The sequence below is a fragment of the Lolium rigidum genome, chromosome 4, assembly GCF_022539505.1.
Source record: "Lolium rigidum isolate FL_2022 chromosome 4, APGP_CSIRO_Lrig_0.1, whole genome shotgun sequence".
Lineage (NCBI taxonomy): Eukaryota > Viridiplantae > Streptophyta > Magnoliopsida > Poales > Poaceae > Lolium > Lolium rigidum.
In genome coordinates, this window is record NC_061511.1 from 60959113 (window position 1) to 60968938 (window position 9826).

Sequence of the window (9826 nt, forward strand, 5' to 3'; positions counted from 1 at the left end):
GGTGCAGAAACATCATGTCATGTATCTTGATGCATTTTAATTGGCCATATACTCATATATATGTAGACAAAACTATGACGATTATTTTGGAACGGATGGAATATCATATTGCAAATTTAGTTTCGCTACTTGCATGATGCTTGGATGTTTTTTTAATTATTATTAGTGCCCATATAGTTGGACATATATACGCTGTACATGACAGTTTAACTATCGAAATGGTTTGTTGCAACTTCGATGACTGTTACTACAAGTTGTATGAAAATATCGATATCATGAATTCAAGATGATATGATTACAGATGTGGATATTTGCACCAGTATACAGGTTTTGGTTTGTATTGGTTCTATTGTAACAAAAAACCACAAGTTTTGAGGTTTTTAACTCATGGCCCATTGTCAAAGGCAAAGTTGTCATAGAAATGCAGAAGCCATGTGATTAGTCATTTTCAACGAAATTTTGTACACTGTCCGCACAAGTAAGTGACTTACACTAGGATACAACTTCGGCGTCCAATTGCAATTCTTCTTCGGCCCGGGTCTCGCGATTCCCCTCTCCGGAGCTCATCATCTAAGTCGGAGCGACCTTCCCCTACGTGAGGAGCCACCTGTTTGGCATAGGACGGCTTGAGCTTCATGGTGCACTTCGGCGAGGCGATCTTTATTTGTCCCTTCCTCGGGAAGTCGGAGTGATGCAGGGTGATGATGTTGACGCTGGTGGGAAACCTCGATGAACATCTTTGTGTTGGTGGTGTTTGTTAAACTTTTGTGGGTAGCCAGGGTGATTATTCTAAAAAAGTTTGAGCAGTTTTTTCAAGGCATTGTTCCTTTAGAGGTTTGGAAAAGTTCTGCCAAATTTGGTGCAAATTAAATTCAAAATTTTAAATATTTGAAACAAAATCAGCAAACAAGACGATTTTCCTTCACTGTTCTAGGAAATCCTAAGAACTTTTTCAAGACATTATTAGTTTTGATGCATTTCGCAAGTTTGGCAATCTTTAGTCCATAATATTACCTTCGTTCTAAAATATAAGCCCTTTTTTGAAAGCTAGTTTAGGTTTCTGAAAATAATCATATATTAGATGGAAGTATTATCAATTTAAAATGCATGGAAAAGTTCTATTGCAATAATTTACCTTTGCTTATCCTTTCAAATTTGTTTTTTACCTTTGCTTACTATTTTTTGGACAGTTGAAACTAATATCTAGATAAATAGTGTTTTGGAAGATTTCTTAGTGCAAGTCTAATTTTTGTTCACAATTTAACATTTCAGAAGGATTAAAAAATCATGATTACAAAATATGTCGTCGAGTGAAAGGTAAAATTCGATATCAACTATACAACCCATTTAGGAGAGAATGAAAATATATGTATTAGAGGCATAACCTCTTTCACCAGCTCCGCTTGGATCAAGTGGAGCTAGAGACAATAAATATTAGTTCAGTTTATTGTTGAGTCACTTAACTCTTGGGAACATATCATAGTTTTCGCTTAAAATTTCCAATGGAGCAATTTTCGGGCATTTTCCACTTAATAGTGTTTGTTTCAACAGCCCTAAAAAATGGTGTTGGCGCAATTTCATGAGATTTTCATATATTAATAATTATCAAAGTTAGAAAATCTGGTCTACATGAATCTTTATACTACAAAATTAGGAATTTGAAATATCATGGTAAGTAGTACCCCTCCATTCTATAATTCAAGTCGTTGTCCTAGTATAAATTTTAATTAAAATCATGACAAGAATTATGGAACAAAGGGAGTAGTAACTTATAACGTTGAAATAAAGAAAGAAACTTAACGACTCAAAATTAATACTCTGCCCAATGATCTAGCTAGCATTTGACTTATTTAATTTCTCACCCTATGTATTTGACTTCGAAGAGTCAACAGGGCGAAGCCTGGCCGGCTCCACTGCTTTATCGTCGACGAACGAAACCGACACTAGTTGACCTTCCTCCCATTTTTATGAAAGGGATCCATTATGTTCTTAATAATTTGAATGTGTGGGACACACATTTCAGTTACACCGCCGAATCAATCTGACAACGACGAGACTCACCTACGTCGCGTGTACAATATATGCATGCATCCGGCCAATAGAAGATGTCAATGCTCAAATAATTAAGCAACTTGCTTACAAAATGAGTACTAATATAAATACATAAGCAACTTGCTACCAAAATGATTACTAATACTTAAGCAACTATACTTAACCGGCCTTTCACGTGGCTGTTTGTTTTTTACCTTAAGCCATCATCTTTCTAGAAAATAAAAAATGGTTAGATTGCTTCAATTGGCCTCTAGACACTTCCCAAGCATCTTTGCACACATATATAAAGTTTTCTTCGGAACTCTGCACTATGAACAATATACAAGTAAACAGTCACGGTCTTCTGTGATCAACACTTTAAGTGACCATTTCCCTCTGTCGGCGTGCATCATCATTAGGTAACACTGTCAGAACTCGGAAGTGGTAAGATGACGATTAGTTGATTGATACCGGACACTGAAAAACCGTTAGTAGCCGGTCGTCACGGGGGCTGGTTTTCAAACCTTGTGCTGCGCGCGCGCCTAAAATTTTAATATAATACTCACCGTTTGAATCAAGTGTACTAGCTTAAACGCACATCATTCATGCATCTACAGATCCGGCAGGCAACGCGCCTGCTGTTTGACTGTCAGGACATAAGGACTACATCAATGCAGCAACGTCCAACATTTTTCTCTGTAGCAATCAGGTCATAAAGCCCAGCTCTTACCCCACATTTGACCAGTTTGGTTGCTCACGAACCGTTTCCCATTTTCCGTAAGCTAAAATACGCTCGTCTTGTTGCTCGCGGTCCGCCGTGTTCTGGACTGGCATGAACCTTAAAGCAGCGTCGACATGGTTGCAAGGAACACCCGAATCGAGCGTTTCCACTCGGCAGGCGTCAAAAGAGCAACAACGTGCGCGGGAAACAAGCTTGGTGATGGTGGGAGCCAAACAAAATTGGCTCCGCAGTTTGGCGTGAAATGTAGCCTCACCACCGTGTTTGTTGGTCAACACCTGTGGAGAATTATTCCATCCACACTTTTTCTCTTGGGCAACAGAGGTGACGATTTTGATCCGCAATACCGGCTGCTCCAACATTTCAGATCTCCAACACCGCCTCTGTCACCCTCTCATCATATCTCCGACACCGGTGATGGTGGGTCTCGCAGATCTATGGCACTGGCTTGCCCTCTTCATCTCCATCACCCTCTTTTCCCCATCGTCTCCGGCTCCGTCCGGTCCTTGCCCCCCTCTCGCCCTCCACCGTTATATCATTAGCTCATTATTTTCAGCTTATGGATGATTTCATAGTTACTTATGAAACATCAATTTAATTAGGACAAACATATGAAGCTTTTCATTCAGGCACATCGCCACGTAGCTGTGATTCGGGCCTAGATGCTTTTGATCCACAAGAGAGCGATTGGTCGAAATTATTAGCCCGCCACCACATATACTCCCATGTTGAATACGGCAGATGAATTACATCTACAACCACAATGAAGAGAATCTACCAACATGCTTACAATGAAACGAGGACCTTTTAACCACCTTATGAAGACATGGAGAGTTAGGGGTTGCTTAAAGATAGCATTTACACCTGTGTCGAAGAGCCCAAGTGGCAATGTTCCTTCATGCTCTTGGACATAACCACAGATTTCGAGAGATTGACAACACATGGAGGAGATCGACTGAGAAAATATCCCAGTATTTAAGTTGTGTATTCTATTAGAGAGCTTATATGTGAGATGATCAAGCCACCATCTGCTTGTACTCCCACGAAGAAAAGAGAAAGATACTGATGATTTTGATATTTCAAGGTGAGCAACTCTTCTTACTAGTTCATGACACGATGTATTTTAGCGAGGCCTAAAAAATTGGTCATGTTAATTAAAAGATTGTGTTAGGTTAGGTTAGATAATCATTCATAGAGGGGAGAAAGCACTACACCAGACAAAATGTGCTTACGTATAATGATTTTGATATGAAGCTTGCATGTGTCTTAGTTTGATGGGAAGGATTAGCCCATGGTGCAAGAATTTTTGGCAACAAATTTTCTAGCCTCAAAATACATAAAGGTAAGTTTTACCTAGCTGGTGATGGATATGCTTGCCACCTTGGTATTCTTGCACCCTTAAGGTTAGCAAGATACCATCTGAATGGGTTTTCTTCAAGGTACTACCCCAAGAATGCCAAGAAACTTATCAATATCAGACACTCAAGCCTTAGAGTCACGATCAAGAGGGCATTCACTGCTCCGAAGAATAGATTTAAGATCCCACTCAGAAGGTATTACATCCTTTCCCCGCTAAAGTTAAGCTAGTTCTTCCCTATTGCATTCTGCACAACTAGATCTTAGAGTGGGGTATCGATGATTTCTTCCCAGATGAGAATGAAGAGACACTTGATGACATTTATGGTTGCCATAGCGTCCCTCTCAATGACAATCATGCTTGGAAGAACAAGAGGAAGCAGTGGGCTAGTGAGTTGTGGAATAGGAGATGAAGAAGAGGAAGAAGAAGTGAAGGACTAACGTAAAAGATCATGATGCCGTCCTCTTCTATGAACTACCCCTAATTATGGACTTCTACTTGTTAGTACCTAGGTAATATCATGGTGAACTCATATTTTATATTAGCTATGTTACAACACGAAGAATTGCTATTTTCTAGTAAATCTACTCTTGCATGTTAGTTAAATATGATGTCTGCTGGTTTTCTAAGCTACCAGTTTAGAGTTGTGGGTGGTAAGGTTATCACTTGTGAGCAGTGGTTACCACAACACTAGAATCGTATGTAACCAAATAAGCTAAGTTTGCATCCTCCCAGCCATAATACGATTTTGTTGGCAGCCAAACAAAGTTTACAAAATGAGTGCAAAATTAAATGTTAGCAACCGAATTAGATGCAAAACATGGCTTTGGACTTGGCTGGATAAATCGTGGCTCCATGGAGCTAATTTCCAAATATTCTCAGAAAGGTTGCGAGCAACCAAGTAAGCTCCTTTTCCTATGTGACATGCGCACTATGAAGCAAAAAAGCATAGTGATGGTTAGGGCATCTTCAAGAGGCTCCCTACACCCGAAAACAAAAGTGTTCGTTTTTGTCCGTTCGTGGCGCCCCATGGATAGGTTAGAGCCTTGTGTCCTCCCTCGGTCCGTATCGGGCAGGGGTGCAAAGAGCGTGCCAAAACATTTTCCATATTCCACTCACTGCCATGGATGACACAACAAGGTTAATGCTGGTGCATAGCCTCCCCAACCACGACGTCTCATTTCCATGCAGGCTGCTCAGTTAACGTGGGCTATAAGAAGGACTACGTCGCGGGATGGACGGGCAAACCCTATCTAGCAGCCATGCCTTGCCGCAAAATGATGAACTCGGCCAAGCTCACCCACCTAGCGAGCGAGTGCTACCTGCTGGTGGTGGACAAGGCGAAAACAATGGTGGAGGTCGTTGTCTACGTAGAACCTAAGGAGGCCGAGGTGGCGGTGTGGGCGGAGCTCACGGCCGAGGCGGTGGTGGGGGAAACTCAATGCCTATGCAAAAGCTCAATGACTTCAATGACGATGTTGGTGAGCCATGCACAAGCATCTTTGGTCGCCTCCTTCGAGACCGCCCACCATGGCGTCTATCCACTGACTCCTTGTTGCCGAACGACAAGCCCTGGCAGGCATCCTCGCTCAGAGGGAGGCCTAGGTGGGCACTCATGATGCAACATATGTCTCCTAGCGGGAGGAAGCCTGCTAGGCGTGCGAAGCTAACGTGGCGGTCAGGCAGAGCCGAAAAGTGGAGTGATACGTCTCAAACGTATCTATAATTTCTTATGTTCCATGCTACTTTTATGATAATACTCACATGTTTTATACATATTATATGTCATTATTATGCATTTTCCGGCACTAACCTATTGACGAGATGCCGAAGTGCCAGTTGCTGTTTTCCGCTGTTTTGGTTTCAGAAATCCTACAAAGGAAATATTCTCGGAATTGGACGAAATCAACGCCCAGGGTCTTATTTTTCCACGAAGCTTCCAGAAGTCCGAAAGGGAAACGAAGTGGGGTGACGAGGCACCGACACAACAGGGCGGCGCGGCCCAGGCCTTGGCCGCGCGGCCCTGGCGTGTGGGGCCCTCGTGCTGCCCCTAAACCTACCCTTCCGCCTACTTAAAGCCTTCGTCGCGAAACCCCCAGTACCGAGAGCCAGGATACGGAAAACCTTACTGAGACGCCGCCGCCGCCAATCCCATCTCGGGGGATTCAGGAGATCGCCTCCGGCACCCTGCCGGAGAGGGGAATCATCTCCCGGAGGTCTCTGATACGTCTCCGACGTATCGATAATTTCTTATGTTCCATGCCATATTATTGATGATATCTACATGTTTTATGCACACTTTATGTCATATTCGTGCATTTTCTGGAACTAACCTATTAACAAGATGCCAAAGAGCCGATTGCTTGTTTTCTCGCTGTTTTTGGTTTCGAAATCCTAGTAACGAAATATTCTCGGAATTGGACGAAATCAACGCCCAGGGTCCTATTTTGCCACGAAGCTTCCAGAAGACCGAAGAGGAGTCGAAGTGGGGCCACGAGGCGCCGCCACACTAGGGCGGCGCGGCCTGGCCCTTGGCCGCGCCGACCTGTGGTGTGGGGCCCTCGTGTGGCCCTTCCGCCTACTTAAAGCCTCCGTCGCGAAACCCCCAGTACCGAGAGCCACGATACGGAAAACCTTCCAGAGACGCCGCCGCCGCCAATCCCATCTCGGGGGATTCTGGAGATCTCCTCCGGCACCCTGCCGGAGAGGGGATTCATCTCCCGGAGGACTCTTCACCGCAATGGTCGCCTCCGGAGTGATGAGTGAGTAGTTCACCCCTGGACTATGGGTCCATAGCAGTAGCTAGATGGTTGTCTTCTCCTCATTGTGCTTCATTGTTGGATCTTGTGAGCTGCCTAACATGATCAAGATCATCTATCCGTAATGCTATATGTTGTGTTTGTCGGGATCCGATGGATAGAGAATACTATGTTATGTTAATTATCAAGTTATTACCTATGTGTTGTTTATGATCTTGCATGCTCTCCATTATTAGTAGAGGCTCCGGCCAAGTTTTTGCTCTTAACTCCAAGAGGGAGTATTTATGCTCGATAGTGGGTTCATGCCTCCATTGATATCTGGGACAGTGACAGAAAGTTCTAAGGTTGTGGATGTGTTGTTGCCACTAGGGATAAAACATTGATGATATGTCTAAGGATGTAGTTGTTGATTACATTACGCACCATACTTAATGCAATTGTCTGTTGTTTTGCAACTTAATACTGGAAGGGGTTCGGATGATAACCTGAAGGTGGACTTTTTAGGCATAGATGCATGCTGGATGGCGGTCTATGTACTTTGTCGTAATGCCCAATTAAATCTCACTATATTTGTCATGACATGTATGTGCATTGTTATGCCCTCTCTATTTGTCAATTGCCCGACTGTAATTTGTTCACCCAACATGCTTTTGTCTTATGGGAGAGACACCTCTAGTGAACTGTGGACCCCGGTCCATTCTTTTATACTGAAATACAAATCTGCTGCAATACTTGTTCTTTATCGTTTTCTGCAAACAATCATCTTCCACACAATACGGTTAATCCTTTGTTACGAGCAAGCCGGTGAGATTGACAACCTCACTGTTTCGTTGGGGCAAAGTACTTTGGTTGTGTTGTGCAGGTTCCACGTTGGCGCCGGAATCTCTGGTGTTGCGCCGCACTACGTCCCGCCGCCATCAACCTTCAACGTGCTTCTTGACTCCTACTGGTTCGATTAAACCTTGGTTTCTAACTGAGGGAAACTTGCCGCTGTGCGCATCACACCTTCCTCTTGGGGTTCCCAACGGACGTGTCAACTACATGCATCAAGCAAATTTCTGGCGCCGTTGCCGGGGACCCAAAGAAAAGTTACTCCACAAAGATTTCTAACTCCCACGTCAACTGCACGCCAGCAGCAAATTTCTGGCGCCGTTGCCGGGGAGATCAAGACACGCTGCAAGGGGAGTCTCCACTTCCCAATCTCTTTACTTTGTTTTTTTCTTGCTTTATTTTATTTACTACTTTGTTTGCTGCATTATATCAAAACATAAAAAAATTAGTTGCTAGCTCTACTTTATTTACTATCTTGTTTGCTATATCAAAAACACAAAAAAAATTAGTTACTTGCATTTACTTTATCTAGTTTGTTTTATTTACTACTGCTAAAATGGCCACCCCTGAAAATACTAAGTTGTGTGACTTCACAACCACAAATAATAATGATTTCCTATGCACACCTATTGCTCCACCTGCTACTACAGCAGAATTCTTTGAAATTAAACCTGCTTTACGGAATCTTGTTATGCGAGAGCAATTTTCTGGTGTTAGTTCTGATGATGCTGCTGCCCATCTCAATAATTTTGTTGAACTATGTGAAATGCAAAAGTATAAAGATGTATATGGTGATATTATTAAATTGAAATTGTTTCCTTTCTCATTAAGAGGAAGAGCTAAAGATTGGTTGCTATCTCTGCCTAAGAATAGTATTGATTCCTAGACTAAATGCAAGGATGCTTTTATTGGTAGATATTATCCCCCTGCTAAAATTATATCTTTGAGGAGTAGCATAATGAATTTTAAACAATTGGATAATGAACATGTTGCTCAAGCTTGGGAAAGAATGAAATCTTTGGTTAAAAATTGCCCAACCCATGGACTGACTACTTGGATGATCATCCAAACCTTCTATGCAGGACTAAATTTTTCTTCGCGGAATTTATTGGGTTCAGCTGCTGGAGGTACCTTTATGTCCATTACTCTTGGTGAAGCAACAAAGCTCCTTGATAATATGATGGTTAATTACTCCGAATGGCACACGGAAAGAGCTCCACAAGGTAAGAAGGTAAATTCTGTTGAAGAATCCTCTTCCTTGAATGATAAGATTGATGCTATTATGTCTATGCTTGTGAATGATAGGACTAATGTTGATCCTAATAATGTTCCGTTAGCTTCATTGGTTGCCCAAGAAGAACATGTTGATGTAAACTTCATTAAAAATAATAATTTCAACAACAATGCTTATCGGAACAATTCTAGTAATAACTATAGGCCATATCCTTATAATAATGGTAACGGTTATGCTAATTGTTATGGGAATTCTTACAACAATAATAGGAATACACCCCCTGGACTTGAAGCTATGCTTAAAGAATTTATTAGTACACAAACTGCCTTTAACAAATCTGTTGAGGAAAAGTTCAATAAAATTGATATTCATGCTTCTAAGGTTGATAGTCTTGCCTCTGATGTTGATCTTTTGAAAATAAAATTGTTACTACAGCAAATGCCATCCAAGTTAGAATTAATGAGAATATAAGATTAATGGCTGAACTGCGTGCTAGGTGGGATAGAGAAGAAAATGAAAAACTAGCTAAAGAGAAAAATGTAGCTAAAGTTTGAACTATTACCACCACTAGCAATGCTAATGATTCACATGTTGCTGCACCTCCTACTATTAATGGTAAAATAATTGGTGTTGGCAATGTTTCTACTCCTAGTGCAAAGCGCGCAAAATTACCCGAAACTGCTAAAACTGCTGAAACTGCCTGTGATAAAACTGCTGAAATTTTTTCCAACCTTGGGGATGATAATCCCATTGCTTTAGATTGTAATGATTTAGATTTTGATGATTGCCACATCTCTGAAGTTATAAAGTTCTTACAAAAACTTGCTAAGAGTCCCAATGCTAGCGCTGTAAACTTGGCTTTCACAAAACATATT